The 17,724-nt window shown below is 34.3% G+C and overlaps 2 pseudogenes; both read left to right on the top strand.

The window, feature by feature from the left end:
• Positions 1–17,724, top strand: part of LOC126963120 (putative ankyrin repeat domain-containing protein 30B-like) — a 126,383-nt pseudogene that overhangs the window by 4,502 nt on the left and 104,157 nt on the right.
• LOC126963105 (transmembrane protein 161B-like) lies at positions 11,124–12,910 on the top strand (annotated as a pseudogene).

Raw genomic sequence — 17,724 nt, 5'->3', positions numbered from 1 at the left:
GATAATCTCTATTTCCTTCACTTTAAGTTTCATAAAGGCAAGAATGACATCTATTTAGTTTTTTCTGTAGTATTATTACAACTATTATTTTATCTGGACATAAAAGGCACACATGATTTATATAATACTGTAAAATAAAGTAAATTATGCAAAATTTTACTGATGTAGTCAATTAAATGATGTTAAAATATATAAAATAATTTTATAATGGAATAGAAAAATGTGTGTGTTAAAAATAAAAAGAACTGAAAATTCTGTATTTGGTATATAGGCAACTATATAGAAGAAAACAAAACCACAGACTATGCACTAAAATGCTTGAAAAATACTTTATCACTTTTTCATTTATGAAGCTTAGTTTTGATAGACTCAAAATTCTTGGCTGGCTTTTATAAGGTTCCAAGCTAAAAGCAGGAGGACCCCAATCCTTCTGGTTTGTAAGGTTTTTGCTGAGAAATTAGCTGTTAGTCTGACAGGTTTTTTGTTTTGTTTTGTTTTGTTTTGTTTTTTATAGGTTACCTGATACTCTGTCTCACAGCTCTTAAAATTCTCTCCTTCACATTGACTTTTTTCAGACAAACAAGTGCTGGGGGAATTTGCCACTTCCAAACCAACACTACAAGAAATGCTAAAGGGAGTTCTAAATTTTAAAACAAAAGCTTGCTATACAGCAAAATAGAACCTCCTTAAAGCATAAAACTAACAGGGCCTATAAAACAATAACACAATGAAAAATACACAGTGTCTAAGTAACAACAGGATTAATTGAATACCTCACATCTTAACATTAACATTGAATGTAAATGGCCTAAATGCTCCAAGTAAAAGAATATAGAATGACAGAATGTATAAAAATCCACCAACCACATATTCGCTGTCTTCAAGAGAGTCACCTAACACATAAGGACTCATTAAACTTAAGGTAAAAAGGTGGAAAATGATATTGCACAAAAATGAAAACTAAAAGCAAGCAGGAGTAGCTATTCTTATATCAAACAAAACAAACCTTAAAGCTACAAAGCTTTGTTGCTGTACAGTCTGTATCCTTTTTAATATTTAAAAAAAGACAAAGAAGGATACTATATAATGATAAAAGGATTAATCCAACAGGAAGGTCAGTTTCCTTTTTTGTCTTAAAAAAAGACAAAGAAGAATACTATATAATGATAAAGGATTAGTCCAACAAGAAAATATTACAATCCCAAATTTATAGGCATCTAACACTGGAGCTCCCAGATTTATAAAACAATTCTTATTAATGAGAAGTGACAACATGCTAGCAGCCCTCACTCATTCTTTTTTTTTTTTTTTTTTTTTTTTTTTGAGACGGAGTCTTGCTCTGTTGCCCAGGCTGGAGTGCGGTGGCCGGATCTCAACTCACTGCAAGCTCCGCCTCCTGGGTTTACGCCATTCTCCTGCCTCAGCCTCCCGGGTAGCTGGGACTACAGGCGCCTGCCACCTCGCCTGGCTATTTTTTTGTATTTTTTAGTAGAGACGGGGTTTCACTGTGTTAGCCAGGATGGTCTTGATTTTCTGACCTCGTGATCCGCCCATCTCGGCCTCCCAAAGTGCTGGGATTACAGGCTTGAGCCACCATGCCCGGCCCCTCACTCACTCTTGGTACCTCCTTGGCCTTGGGGTCCACTCTGGCCATGCTTGAGGAACCCTTCAGCCTGCCACTGCACTATGAGCCCTCTCTGGGGCTGGCCAAGGCGAACTGGCTCCCTCTGCTTGCAAGGAGCTGTGGAAGGAGAGGCACTGGCAGGAGTAGGGGCTGCACGTGGCACTCGTGGGCTGGTGCAGGTTCTGGGTGGGTAGAGGCTCTGCATGCCCTGCATTCGGTGTGGCCGGCCGGTGCCTGCTGGGCTTGACTGGGGGCAAGCTCCCTCCGGGCTGCCAGAGTTCCTGGGCTAGGTGCCACAGTCCCCTGGTGAGTACCATTGAGAGGTAAAGCCAGCTGGGCTTCATGGTCTAGTGGGGACCTGGAGAACTTTTCTGTCTAACTAAAGGTTTGTAAATGCACCAATCAGCACTCTGTGTCTAGCTAAAGGTTTCTAAACTCACCAATCAGCACTCTGTGTCTAGCTAAAGGTTTCTAAACTCACCAATCAGCACTCTGTGTCTAGCTAATCTGGTGGGGGACTTGGAGAACTTTTGTGTCTAGCTAAAGGATTATAAACACACCAATCAGCATTCTGTGTCTAGCTAAAGATGTCAATATAGACATTCTGTGTCTAGATTGTAAATGCACAAATCAACACTCTATCAAAACGAACCAATCAACTCTCTGTAAAATGGATCAGTCAGCGCTCTTTAAAATGGACCAATCAGCTCTCTCTAAAATGGACCAATCAGCAGAATATGGGTGGGGACAGTTAAGGGAATAAAAGCAGGCCACCTGAGCCAACAGGGGCAACCAGCTCAGGTCCCTTTCCATGCTGTGGAAGCTTTGTTCTTTTGCTCTTTGCAATAAATCTTGCTGCTGCTCACTCTTTAGGTCCATGCCGCCTTTATGAGCTGTAATACTCAAGGTGAAGGTCTGCAGCTTCACTTCTGAAGCCAGTGAGATCACGAACCAACCAGGAGGAATGAACAACTCCAGACACACTGCCTTTATGAGCTATAACATTCACTGTGAAGGTGTGCAGCTTAACTCCTGAAGCCAGGGAGACCACGAACCCACCAGAAGGAATGAATAACTCCAGATGCGTTGCCTTTAAGAGTTGTAACATTCACCGCAAAGGTCTGCAGCTTCACTCCTGAAGTCAGTGAGACCATGAACCCACCAGACGGAAGAAACTCCAGACACATCTGAACATCTGAAGGAACAAACTCCAGACAAACCATCTTTAAGAACTCTAACACTCACTGCGAGGGTCCGTGGCTTCATTCTTGAAGTCAGTGAGACTAATAACCCACCAATTCCGGACACACTAACACCTGAGAACTCAGAAAAACAGCAACACAGTAATAATGGGGAACTTCAATACTTTACTGACAGCACTACACAAATCATCAAGACATAAAGTAAAGAAGAAGCTATGAATTTAAATTACACTCTAGAACAAAAACACCTAACAGGCATTCACAGAACGTTCTTCTCCCAAACTGCAGAATATGCATTCTTCTCTTCAGCACATGGAAAATTCTTCAAGATATACCATATAATAGGCCACAAAAAAACAAGTCTCAAGAAATGTAGAGAAATCAAAATCGTATCAAGAATTTTCTCAGATCACAGTGAAATAAAACTGGAAATTATCTTCAAAAGGAACCCTTAAAACTCTAAAAATAAATGAAAATTCAACAATCTTCTCTTGATTAATGTTTGAGTTAAAAATTAAATCAAGATGGAAATTTAACAATTATTTAAAATGAACAATAATAATGACACAAATTATCCAAACATCTGGGATACTGCAAAAATGGTGCTAAGAGAAAAGTTTATAGCATTAAATGCCTACACCAAAAAGTCTGAAAGAGCACAAATAGACAGCTAAGGTCACACTTCAAGAAACTAGAGAAACAAGAACAAAATACACCCAAACAAAGCAGAAAGCAAGAAACAACAAAGATAAGAGCAGAACTGAAGGACGTTGAAACAAAAAATAGAAAAGATAAATGAAACAAAAAGCTATTTTTTTGAAAAGATAAACAAAATTGAGAGCCCATTTGAAGACTAGTCAAGAAAAGAAAAGAGAAAATCTAAATAAGCTCAGTTAGAAATAAAACTGGATATATTACAATCAATAACACAAAAATTATAAAAAATTATTTAAGGCTACTATGAGCACTTTTACATGTACAGACTAGGAAATGTAGAGAAAATTGACAGATCTTTGAAAATATACAACCCTCTTAAATCAGTAAGAAATAGAAACCATGAAAAACCCAATAACAAGCAGCAAGATGGAATTGGTAATAAAAAGAAAGTTGCCAACAACCAGAAAGGCTAAAACCAGAGGGATTCACAGCTGAATTCAATTAGACATTCAAAGAAGAATTGGTAGCATTTCTACTAATACTATTCCAAAAAATAAAGAAAGAGGAAATGTTTCCTAAACTATTCTATGCAGCCAGTATCATACTAATAGCAAAACCAGCAAAGGCTACAACAAAAACGGACATCTACAGACCAATGTCCCTGATGAACATATATGCAAAACTTCTCAACAATATACAGCTAACTGAATTCAACAGTACATCAAAAAGATAATACATCATGACAAAGTAGGTTTTATCCTAGGGATGCAGGGACGGTTTAACATATGCAAGTCAATAAATGTGATACGTCTTATGAACAGAATTTTTTTAAAAGTATGATCATCTCGAAAATGCAGAAAAAGTATTTGATAAAATCCAGAATTATATTATGATAAATTTCCTCAACAAAATAGGCATAGAAGGCACTTACTTCAAACAAATAAAAGCCATTTATGACAAACCCACTGCCAACATCATACTAAATAAGAAAATTTGAAAACATTCCCCTTGAGAACTGCAACAAGACAAGGATGCCCACTTTTATCACTTATATTCAACATAGTAGTGGAAGTCCTGGCCAGAGCAATCAAACAAGAGAAATACATAAAGGGCATCCAACCTGGAAAAGAGGAATCAAGCTGTTTCTGTTCACTGGTGGTATGATCATATACTTAAAATACTCAAAAGGCTCATCTAAAAAGCCTCCAGATTTTATAAACAGATTTAGTAAAGTCTTAGGATACAAAATCAATGTACACAAATTAGTAGCACTGCTATACACCAAAAACAATGAAGCTGAGAATCAAATTAAGAACTCAATCTGTTTTACAATAGCTGCAAAAATAAATAAATGAATAAATAAATAAAATACTTAGAAATATATTTAACAAAAAAAGTGAAAGAGCTCTCTACAAGGAAAATTACAAAACACTGCTGAAAGAAATCATGGATGACCCAAACAAGTGGAAACATATTTCATGCTCATAGATTGTGACATGGTTAAGTTTGTGTCCTTACACTAACCTCATTTTTAATTATAATTCCCATAATCCCCGTTTGTCAAGAAAGAGACGAGGTGGAGGTAATTGGATCATGGGGGTGATTTCCCCCATGCTATTTTTGTGGTAGTAAATTCTTATAAATCTGATGGTTTTATAAGAGTTTGATAGTTCCTCCTGTGTTCATTCTCCCTCCTGCTGCCAAGTGAAGAAGGTGCCTTGCTTGCTTCCCCTTTACCTTCCATCATAATTGTAAGTTTTGTGAGTCCTCCCAAGCCCTGTGGAACTGTGAGTCAATTAAATCTCTTTCCATTATATTTTATTATATATATAAATATTTTTATATTACATATATAATATGTAAATATTATATATAAATAAATGATATATATATATATATATTTCCAGTCTTGGGCACTTCTTTACAGCGTATGAAAATAGGCTAATAGATATTAAAAATTATTGTGAAAAATGACCATACTGCCCAAAGCAATCTATAGATTCAATGTAATTTTTATCAAAATACCATCATTTTTATTCACAGAACTGGAAAAAAAAAAAAACTATTCTAAATTTCATGTGGAACCCATAAAGAGCCTTCAGAGCCAAAGCCATACTAAGCAAAACCAAAAAATCTGGAGTCATCACATTACCTGACTTCAAATTATACTACAAGGCTCTAGTTACCAAAGCAGCATAGTACTGGTATAAAAATAGGCATGCAGACCAACAGAACAGAATAGACAAACCCTGAAATAAAGCCAAATACAGCCAACTGATCTTTGACAAAGCACACAAGAACATAAAATGACACCCTATTCATCAAATAGTGCTTGAATAACTGTCAAGCCACATATAGAAGAATGAAACTAAATCTTCAGCTCTCACCTTATACAAAAATTAACTTCTGATGGATCAAATTCTGAAATCTGAGACTAGAAACCATATAAATTCTAGAAGATAACATCAGAAAACCTCTTCCAGACACTGGCTTAGAAAAAGAATTTATGGCTTAGATCTCATATGCAAATAAAACAAAAATAAATCAATAAATGTGACCTAATCAAACGAAAAAGCTTCTGCATAGCAAATAATAACAATCAGCCGAGTAAACAGACAACCCACAGAGACAAAAAATTTGCATGCAAACTATGCATATCAGAAAGAATTAATATCCAATAACTACAAGCAACTCAGGCAAATTGGCCAGAAAAAAAAACAAATAATCCCATCAAATGTGGGCAAAGGACATGAATAGAAAATTTTTTAAAGAAAATATACAAACAGCCAACAAACATGAAAAAATGCTGAACATCACTAATTATCAGAGAAATGCAAATTAGAACTACAGTGAGATACCCCCTTACTCCTGCATAAATGGCTATTATTAAAAAGTCAAAAAAAAAAAAAAGATACTGGCATTGATGTGATAAAAATGGAACACTTTTGCACTGCTGGTGAGAATGTAAGTTAGTACAACCACTATGGAAAGCAGTATGGGTATTCCTTAAAGAACTAAGAGTAGAACTACCATTCAATTTAGCAATCATACCTCTGGGTATCTACCACTCCACCCCCCTTAAAATATAAGTCTTAAAAAAATAAGTCGTTATATGAAAAAGACATATGAACAAGTATGTTTATAGCAGCACAATTCACAATTACAAAGATACAGAATTAACCTAAGTGCCCATCATCCAAGGAGCAGATAAAGAAAATGTGATATATATGCACCATGAAATATGACTCCCCCTAAAAATGGAGCAAAATGATGTCCTTTGCAGCAACTTAAATGGAGTTAGAGGAAATTATTCTAAGTGAAGAAACTCAATAATAAAAAAACAAATATTGTATGTTTCACTTATAAGGAGGAGCTAAGCTATGAGAATGCAAATGCATAAGAATAACATTAACATAAGGGACTTATATTATTCTAATATCTAGAATCTACAAGGAACTCAAATCAGCAAGAAAAAGTGAATAATTCCACCAGAAAGTACGCAAAGTTCATGAATAGACAATTATCAAAAAATGATACACAGTCAAAAACATACGAAAAATACTAAACATCACTAATTTTAACTCAAGACAGAAGGTTGGGAGGGGGTGATAATTTAAAAAAACATATTGGGTACAGTGTACACTGCTCAGTGATGCGTGCACAAAAATCTAAGAAATCACCACTAAAAAACTTACCCATGAACCAAAAACCACCTGTACCCCAAAAATCATTTAAGTAAAAATAAAACTATTTAAATAAATATAAAAGGAATGGGAATATACCAATATATCAACAATATTTGTGGATGATTTTCCATATATTTCAAATGTTTAATAATGAGTATTTGTTATTTTATAGAACATATCCAAAGAAGCAATACATAATGAGTAAAATTTTTCATCCTCATGTAGATATAGAGCTACATAAAAAATAGTTAATGCTACCCTGAGGAGACTTAGAAACACCTGTATTCTATTGAGATGACTGAGTCTCAAGAAACTTCAATTTTCTTTTGCTCTTTCTTAGTAATGAATGCATCCATCATATGGAAATGTATCCCACGGTCTAGAAAGAAAAAGTCAATGACAAAGGTTGGAATCTTGTGTTTATTCACTAGCTGCCACAGGGAATGGGGCATTAAAGCAAATTAACAACATAAAAATGTTTGTTATAGGATATTTTTGTCTATTTATTTTAAAGTTGCTTAGATTTAATCTTTGTATTTTTTGTTTTTCTTTTATTGACACACAATGTTTTACATATGTATGGGATACATGTGAGTATTTATTACATGCAGAGAATGTGTAATGATCAAGTCAAGGTATATAGGATATCATTTTGAATATATATAATTTCTATGTGATGAGAACATTTCCATACCTCTCTTTCAGCTACTTTGTAATATAAAACATATTGTTAACACAAGTCACACTAGCCTTCCACTGGACATTAAAACTTACTTTTTTCTATGTCAGTGTGTTTTTCCCATTTGCTAGTCTCTGTTCATTTTCCTCTCCCAGCCTTCCACACTTCCCAGCCTCTGGTATCTATCAGTCTATTCTCTATCTCCGTGGGACCAAGTTTTTAGCTCTTATGTATGAGTTGAGGACATGTGGTATTTGAATCCTGTGCCTTGCTTATTTCACTCAATGTAGTCACCTCCAGTTGCAAATGACTTAATTGTATTCTTTGTTATAGCTGATATTCCATTGCGTGTGTGAGTACGAACTACATCCTCTGTATCCATTGGCTCATTGAAGAAACATTGGTTGATTTTGTGTCTATTCGATTGTGAATAATGCTGTGATACACATGTGAGTGCATGGATCCCTTTGATATACTGATTTAGTTTCCTTTGAGTAAATACCCAATAGTGGGGTCCTGAATCATCTGGAACTTCTATTTTTACTTTTTGGAGAAATATCTATGCTGTTTTCTATACTGGTTGTACTAATTTACATTCCCACCAACAGCATATAAATGTTAATTTTTATCATATTTTCAACAGTGTCTATTATTTTTTGTCTTTTTAATCATAGCCATTCTAACTGAGGTAAGATGATGCCTCATTGTGCTTCTGATTTGCATTTCCCAGAGAATGTTCAGCATTTTTTCATGGACCTATTTTTCATTAATGTGTCATCACTTGAGATATATCCATTCATGTCCTTTGACCACTTTTTTAATGAGTCTTTTTAATATTATTCTTGAGTTGCTTGAGTTTCTTATATATTCTAAATATTGGTTGTCAGTTGGACACTTTTCAGTATATTCTATGCAACAGTTTGTCTCTTTGGTGTTTTGATTATTTCTTTTGCAGTGCAGAAGCTTTTTCATTTATTATAGTTTCAATTTTTTTATTTTGCTTTTAGTTGACTGTGGTTTTGAGGTCTTAACCAAAAAATCTTTGCCTGGACCAATGTTCTGATTTTTATAATGTTTTCTTCTTGTAGTTTTACACTTTTAGGTCTTATGTTTAAGTCATTAATCCATCTTGGGTTGACTTTTGTGTATTGTGAGAGATACAGTTTCAATCTTTTGCATATGGATATTCAATTTTCCCAACACCATTTATTGAAGAAGGTATACTTTCCCCAGTGTACATTCTAGCTACCTTTGTTGAAAATCAATTGGCTATACAAACAGAAGTGTATTGCTGGGTTCTCTATTTTCTTCCATTGGTTTTGCTCAGGATTAATTTGGCTATTGTAGTTCTTTCTAGGTTTCATACAAATGATAGATTTCTCGTTTTTTTATTTCTATAAAAATGATGTTATTTTGGTAGCAATTGCATTGACTCTAGATTTCTTTGGATAATGTAGTCATTTTAATGATAGTAATTTTTTCTATCCATGAGCATGAGATTTCTTTAAATTTGTTTGTGTCCTCTTCAATTTCTTTCATCAGTGTTCTGTAGTTATCTTCACAAACATTTTTCATGTCTTGGTTAAATTTACTCGTTGGTAATTTATATAGCTATTGTAAACAGGATTGCCTTCTAGCTTCATTTTTTGACTATTTTATTGTCAATGTGTTGAAACACTACTGATTTTTGTGGGTTAATTATTTTTTTTAGATGGAGTCTTGCTCTTTCGCCCAGGCTGGAGTGCAATGGCATGATCTCAGCTCACTGCAACCTCTGCCTTCTGGGTTCAAGCGATTCTCCTGCCTCAGTCTCCAGACTAGCTGGGACTACAGGCGCATGCCACCACGGGCTAGTTTTTTCACTTTTAGTAGATACAGGGTCTCACCATGTTGGCCAGGCTGTTCTTGAACTCCTGGCCTCAGGAGAGTCACCTGCCTTGGCCTCCCAAAGTGCTAGGAATTCAGGCATGAACCACAGCACCTGGTCTTGTTTATGAGTTCTTACAGTCTTTTATTGGAGTCTTTTTTAGGTTTTTCTATATAAAAAATTATGTCATCTGTAAAGTGGACAATTTAACTTCCTTTTGCAAGTCAATTTGGATGTCTGTTTTTGTTTTTTTTTTTCCCTTGCCAGATTACTGATTAGGACTTTCATGTTCAATAAGATTTGTGAAAGTGAACATTCTTGTTTTGTTTGGTGTCTTAGAAAAAAAGCTTTCAGCTTTTGTCTGTTCAGTATATTGTTAGCTTTGGGTTTGTCACATATGATCTTTACTACTTTACAGAATGATCTTTCTATGACTAGTTTGTTGAGAGTTTTTAATATGAACACATGTTAAATTTTGTCAATTACTTTTTCTACATCTATTGACCTAGTTATATGGGTTTTGTCCTTCATTCTACTGAGGCAATATATTCAGTGTATTGATATGTGTATGCAAGCATCCTTGAATTTTGGTATAAATTTCACTTGATCATGGTGCATTACCTTTTGATGTGCTGTAGCATTTGGTTTCCTAACATTTTATTAAAGATTGTTGCATCTATGTTTATTACAGATATTAGCCCATAGTTTTGTGTTGTTGGTGGTGGATCCTTGTCTTGTTTGGTATTGTGTCCTCCCAAAATAAGTTTGGAAGCATTCCTTTCTCTCATGTGTTTTTGAAATAGTTTGAGGAGGATTGGTGTTCATTCTTTTTTTATACATTTGGAATAATTCAGCAGTTATTCGACCTGATTTTGTCTCTTTTTTTGTTGGGAGACTTTTTTTTACTGACTCAGTCTCATTATTCATTGATCACTTCAGTTTTTCTACTTCTGATTCAGTCTGGATAGGTTATGTGTTTATAGAAATTCAATCATTTCCTCTATATTTTCCTGTTTGTTAGCATTTATAATATTCTCTAATTATCTTTGGTATTTCTGTGATATCAATTGTAATGTCTGTTCTTTTATTTTGCTGATTTGTTTCTTATCTCTCCTCTTGGTTAGTCAAGCTAGCAGTTTATCAATATTGGTTATATTTTTGAATAACATATCACTTCATTGACCTTTGTATTTCTTTCCTTAGTCTCTCTTTAGTTTTTCTCCGATCTTTATTATTTCTTTCATCCTGCAAATTTTGGGTTTGCTGTGTCCTTGCTTCTTCACTTCCTTGAGGTGCATTGTTAGATTGTTTATATGAAATATTTCTGCTTTCTGGTGTAGATGTTTATTGCTATTGCCTACCTGTTCTTAATGCGTTTGCTGTACAGTATAGATTTTGATATGTCGTGTTTTCATTTTCACTTCTTTCAATAGTTAAAAACATATCCATCTTGAAAACCAAACACTGCATGTTCTCACTCATAGTGTGTGATAGATATACAGCTGTTGTTACCATGGTGATGGCCAGTGTCATGCAGAAGATTATGCCTCGCTATTCTCTTGCTCAGTGGAATTCTTGCAGGGAATCAGCAAAAAGGGAAAAGCAAAAAATGTAGGAATTATAATGGTCACATTGAAAGTAAGTCATTAACCATTCCACAGGATATTGACCTTCATCTAGAAACAAAGTCAGATACAGAAGTGGATACTTTAGCATTGCATTATTTTCCAGAACACCAGTGACTGGGGGATTTCACAGTGGCTGCTACAGTTGTGTATCTAGTAACTGAAGTCTATTACAAGTTTATGAAGCCTACACAGGAAATGAATATCAGCTTAGTCTGGTGCCTGCTGGTTTTGTCTTTTGCAATCAAAGTTCTATTTTCATTAACTACACACTATATTAAAGTAGAATATGGTGGTGAAAAATCTATTTGTGTCACCTTTGGATTTTTTTTTCTTTGACAAAGCAATGGTAGTGTTGATTGTAACAGAAAATTATCTGGAATTTGGACTTGAAACAGGATTTACAAATTTTTCAGATAGTGTGATGCAGTTTCTTAAAAAGCAAGGTTGAGAATCTCAGAGTCCTGTTTCAAAACTTACTTTCAAATTTTTCCTGGCTATTTTCTGTTCACTCTTTGGGGCTTTCTTGACATTTCCTGGATTACGACTGGCTCAAATGCTTCTGGATGCCTTGAATTTGACAACAGAAAAAATTACACAAACATTACTTCATATCAGCTTCTTGGCACATTTATTTATGGTTTTGCTCTGAGTAAAACCAGTCACCAAAGACTACATTATGAACCCAACCTTGGGTGAAGAAAGTATCCCTTTAATACCAGAAGCCACATTCGATACTCTGCGACTCTGGTTAATAATCCTGCTGTGTGCTTTGTGGTTGGCCATGATGTGTAGTCACCTGCAAGCTTATTTAAATTTAGTCCAAAAATGTCTGGATCAGATGAAGAAAGAAGCAGGGTGAATAAGTACAGTTGAGCTATAGAAAATGGTGGCTTGAGTCTTTTATTATCTTTGTGTCATTGCACTGCAGTATGTGGTGCCTCTGGTAATGCTGTTTCACACAACTCTGCTTTTGAAAACACTAGGCAATCATTCCTGGGGTATTTATCCAGAATCTATCTCTACCTTACCAGTGGATAATAGTCTGCTCTACAATTTTGTTTACTCTGAATTACCGTCAGCTGAAGGGAAGATGAAGGTTACTGTTACACAAATAACAGTGACACTGAGCAGCTTAAAAATATTTTTACTGTTCTTCTTTTTTGAGGACTTCTGTCTTTTCTGACCTGGTGGATTGCTGCTTGCCTCTTTTCTACAAGCCTTTTTGGGCTTTTTTATCACCAATATCTGACTGTGGCATGAATCTCAGTTAACAAAAAAACATATCAAAATCACACTTTAAATTCAAATATTTGTGTCCTTAAAGGGCTGATGAAAACCAGAAGAAAGTAAATACAATGGGAAAAAAATCAGAATATCTTGTATTAAATGTTTCCTTTGTATTCTCAGGGTGAATTAATGTTATAATATTTAAAATTACAAAATAGATTGTTAACTGTTACACTGTGGCATTGGAATTTTAACTCTCTGTATTTACTGGTATGAGAGGGCTATCTACAAGGGTAATATTTCTGATTACCTTGGTTGACAGAAACCTCCAGCAGTCTTTGAAACATCTTAAATGACTCTAGTTATTGATTGCTTTTAACGATATTATGGTACTGTTGGTAGTCATAGTGGCTGTCTATAGAGCAATCTTCAAACTGAGCCATGCTTTAGGGGAGGGAAAAGGGCTAAAGTCTCTTCCGTTGGTAATGCATTCGTTACTCCTGAAACGATAAAATCCAACAGAAAGGAAGAGATAGCTACTGTATATTACAGTAAAGAAAACTGCATAGTTATTTTAAATTTAATGGAGGTGAATATGGTTAATATCTACAACTACTTCTGCTTGACAATAGGAACAGTATTGTTTTAAAACATATTCTACCCAACTAGAGAGTTCTTTTAAAGTGATTGGCCATATAAACTTTTGTAATCTTGCCATGAGGCTTGGACCTGCCATATTTTATTTTATTCTATGATCCTAAATAGTTCCTTTTAATAGTCTAAAAGTATTTATCAATACTGGTCAGACTTTAAAGAAATTACTTTGTAAACCTGCTGACTACCTGTATGTATAGTACAGTTATTATATATTAAATATATAATATATTGAGATTATAAAAGATGGGAATATTGATTCCTTATAATATTTTAAGTTGCAGAATGTATGTTAAAAAGTGATTTGAATGAGATGAATTGTATCTAGAAATTTTATTTCTTTTTGGAATGAGATTAAAATACATTTTGAAAGTTCAAAAAAATGTCCATCTTAACTATTAATTGATCCAGTGGTCATTTGGGATTATGTTATTTAATTTTCATGTATTGATATAATTTCCAAAGATCCTCTTGGTATAGATTTTTACTTGTATTTTATGGTGGTTTGAGTTATTTGCAATACATATTTTTTCAATTTGTTGTCATGTATATCCTATTGTGTTTTATTTTTATTTATTTATTTATTTATTTTTTTGAGACGGAGTCTTGCACTGTCGCCCAGGCTGGAGTGCAGTGGCGTGATCTCAACTCACTGCAAGCTCCACCACCCGGGTTCATACCGGTTCTCCTGTTTCATCCTCCTGAGTAGCTGGGACTACAGGTGCTGGCCACCACACCCAGATAATTTTTTGTACTTTTAGTAGAGATGTGGTTTCACCGTGTTAGCCAAGATAGTCTCGATCTCCTGACCTCATGATCTGCCCACCTCAGCCTCCCAAAGTGCTCGGATTACAGGCTTGAGCCACCGTGCTGGGCCAGCCTATTGTTTTTCAGATGTTGAGATTTGTACTCTGTTATGGAAAATATGCTAAAGAAAGAATGTTTATTCTGCCTTTATTGGATAAAATGTTTTGTAAATATCTATTAAAATCATTTGGCCTAAATTCCAGTTTAAATCCAATGTTTGTTTTTTGATTTTGTTTTAATAATCTTTTTCATTCTGAGGTGGGGTGTTAAAGTTTCCCACAGTTTTTGTATTGCAGTCTATTCCTCTCTTTAGATGTAGTAATATTTGCTTTATGAATCTGGGTACTCCAGTGTTTGGTGAATATATATACTCAGAATTTTTATATTCTAACTTAAATTCTGGTTTGTGTGGTATAAGTATAGACACTTCTGCTTACTTTTGGTTTCTTGTTGCATGAAATATCTTTTTTCATATTTTTATTTTCTTGTCTATATTTGTCTTAATAGGTAAGGTGCATTTCTTGTAGGCAGCCTATAGTCAGACCATGTTTTCTAAGTTCATTCACACAGTCTATTATCTTAAGTGAATAATACAATGCATTTACATTCAAGGTTGTCTTTGATATCTAAGGTAGTGTTTCTGTTATTGTCTTAACTGTTTTATATATTCTTTGTTCCTTACTATTTATCTGACTTTGTCATTGCTCTTTGTTAGTTTTTTTATAGTGGTACCATGAGTCCTTGTTCTTCCTTTTTTGTGTATTTGCTTTACCAATGGGTTTTTTACTTTTATGTGTTTTCATGAAGGTTATCCTTTTGCTTCCAAGTTTAGAATTCATTTTATAAATAATTTTCATCTTAATTTCTTTGTTGACGTCATGGTCATTCATGTTGTTTAAATTTATTTGTATCGTTTCCAGAATTTCTGTTGGTATTGATTTCTAGTTTTGCTCCACTGTGGTCAGAGAAGATACTTAATCTGATTTTGGTATTTTAAAATTTGTTGAGACTTATTTTGTGGCCTAAAATATGGTCTTTTTGGACAATAATCCATGCACTGATGAGAAGAATGCATATTCTGCAGTTGTTGAGTAGAATGTTCTGTAAATATCTGTTAAGTCATTTGGTCTAAAGTCCAATTTTAGTCCAATGTTTGTTTCTTTTCTGTCTAGATAATTTGCCTAATGCTCTGAATGGTGTGTTGAATTTCCCAAGTATTATTGTATTGCTCCCTATCTCTCTGTTTATGACTAAATATTGGTTTTATAAATGTGGGTGATCCAGCATTTTGTAAATATATATTTATAATATACATGTTCTTAATGAATTGACCCCTTTATTATTATATAATAATCCTTTTGCATTTTCTTAACTGTTTTTGACTTAAGGTATGATTTATCTGATACAAGTGTAGCTTCTCGTTTTTGCTTTTAGTTTTCATTTGCATGGAATATCTTTTTCCACGCCTTTACAGGTAACATGAGTTTCTTGGAAGCAGCATATAGCTCAAAAATGTTTCTAAATGTATTCAGCCAGTCTATATATTTTTAAATGAATATTTAATCCATTTCCAATCAAGGTTTATATTGATATCTGTGGTTTTCTTCCTGTCATGTTGTTGTTTTCTAGTTAATTTATAAATTATTTGAATTTTTCATTTTCTTTGACTGTCATTGTTTGGTGGAGTTCTGTAGTAGAGTTCTATGATTTGTTTCTCTTCCTCCTTCGTGTGATTGCTTTACCAGTGAGTTTTATACTTTCATGTGTTTTCCTGGTTGTAAATATTGTCTTTTTACTTCCATGTTTAGGAATCAGTTGAGCATTTTTTGTAGGGCCAGTCTAGTGGTGACAAATTTCTTCAGGATTTGCTTGTCTGGAAAAGATTGATTTATACTTTATTTATGAAGTTCAGCCCTGCTGAATGTAGAATTCTTAGCTGACTTTATTTTTTCTTTCAGCATTTTGAAAATGCCATCCCACTGTTTTCTGGCCTTTATGGTTTCTCCTGAGAAACCCACTGTTAGTCTGATGGGGTCTCCTTCATAGGTGAATAGATGCACTTTTATTTCTGATTTTAGAATCTTTGCATTTACACCAATTTGAGACAGTCAGATTTTAATGTGCTGTGGTGAAGTCCTTTTTGCACTGCATTTGTTAGGGATCACTGAGTCTTCCATATCTGAATGTCTAAATCTCTTGCTAAATGTGGAAAGATTTTATCTATTATTTCATTAAATAGGTTCTCTAGGCCTTTTGAATTCTCTTAACCTTGATAATACAATTCATAAATTGGTTTGCCCTATGTAGTCCCAAATGTCTCAAAGAGTTTCACTTATTTTAAAAATTCATTTTGCAAAATTTTGTCTTGATTATTTTAAAAGACCTATCTTCAAGTCATAGAATTTTTTTTCTTTTCCTTGGTATAGCCTATTTTTTTAACGTTTTAAATGTGTTTTGTGTTTCCTCCAATAATTTTTTTTCCTTCAGAATTTCTGGTTTTTATTTTCTTTTCTAAGATACCTATTTCCTTTCTCATTTGTACCTTAAATTGATTTTCTGACTTTCTTTTCTTGGTTTTCAGATTTCCCTTGCATCTTACTGAGCTTCTTTAAACTTAATGTTTTGTATTTTTTAGGGGTTGATGAATACATTTGTTATCATGATAATGGTGAGGGTTTCATGGGTATACATGTGTCAAAACTTAGCCAAATTTTACACTATAAACAGGTGCAGTTTATTGTATGGAATACAAACTCCTTTATATTTCTCTCAATATGAGATGGATTATAATTCTCTTCCCCTTGAGTGTGGATTGGCCATATATGTCAGTACAGAATAATATTTCTGTACTGCAAAAGATACTGATAAAAGAGTAAAAAGAAAAGGCACAGAATGGGAGAAAATAATTGCAAAACACATAACTGATAAGAGACTGGTATCCAAATATGCAAAAAATAAAAAAACACTTAAAATTCAAGAATAAAAAATAAACAACCCGGCCAGGTGCAGTGGCTCACACCTGTAATCCCAGCATCTTGTGAGGCCGAGGCAGGTGGATCACGAGGTCAGGAGATGGAGACTATCTCCTAACTAACACGGTGAAACCCTGTCTCTACTAAAAATGGCTAACCCAGTGAAACCTTGTCTCTACTAAAAATACAAAAAAGAAAAAAAAAAATTAGCCAGGTGGCGTGGTGGCGGGTGCAAGTAGTCCCAGCTACTCGGGAGGCTGAGGCAGGACATGGTGTGAACCCGGGAGAGGGAGCTTGCGGTGAGCCAAGATTGCGCCACTGCAATCCAGCCTGGGCGGCAGAGCGAGACTCTGTCTCAAAAAATAAACAATAAAAAACACTTAAAACTCAAGAATAAAAAAATAAATAACCCAATTATAAAATGGCAAAGGATTCAAACAAATACAAATGTAAAAGTTGTAAGGCTTCACTAAAGAGCATAAAAGTATGACAAATAGGCATATGTAAAGATGTTCAGCATCATGTGTCATTAGGAAATAGAAATTTAAAATAACAATGACATACTGCTACACCCATATTAGAATGGCTAAAATCTAAAACACTGACTATACTAACCCTAGCAAGGATGTAGAGTAACAAGAGCTCTCATTTATTGTTGGTGGAAATGTTTATACATTCTATTTATATATTCTATAGTTTTATATATTCTATTGGATAATTT

This window comes from Macaca thibetana, chromosome 9, assembly GCF_024542745.1.
Source record: "Macaca thibetana thibetana isolate TM-01 chromosome 9, ASM2454274v1, whole genome shotgun sequence".
Classification (NCBI taxonomy): Eukaryota; Metazoa; Chordata; class Mammalia; order Primates; family Cercopithecidae; genus Macaca; species Macaca thibetana.
Note: the sequence above shows the minus strand (reverse complement) of the source record. Positions and strands in the feature narration are given on the sequence as shown.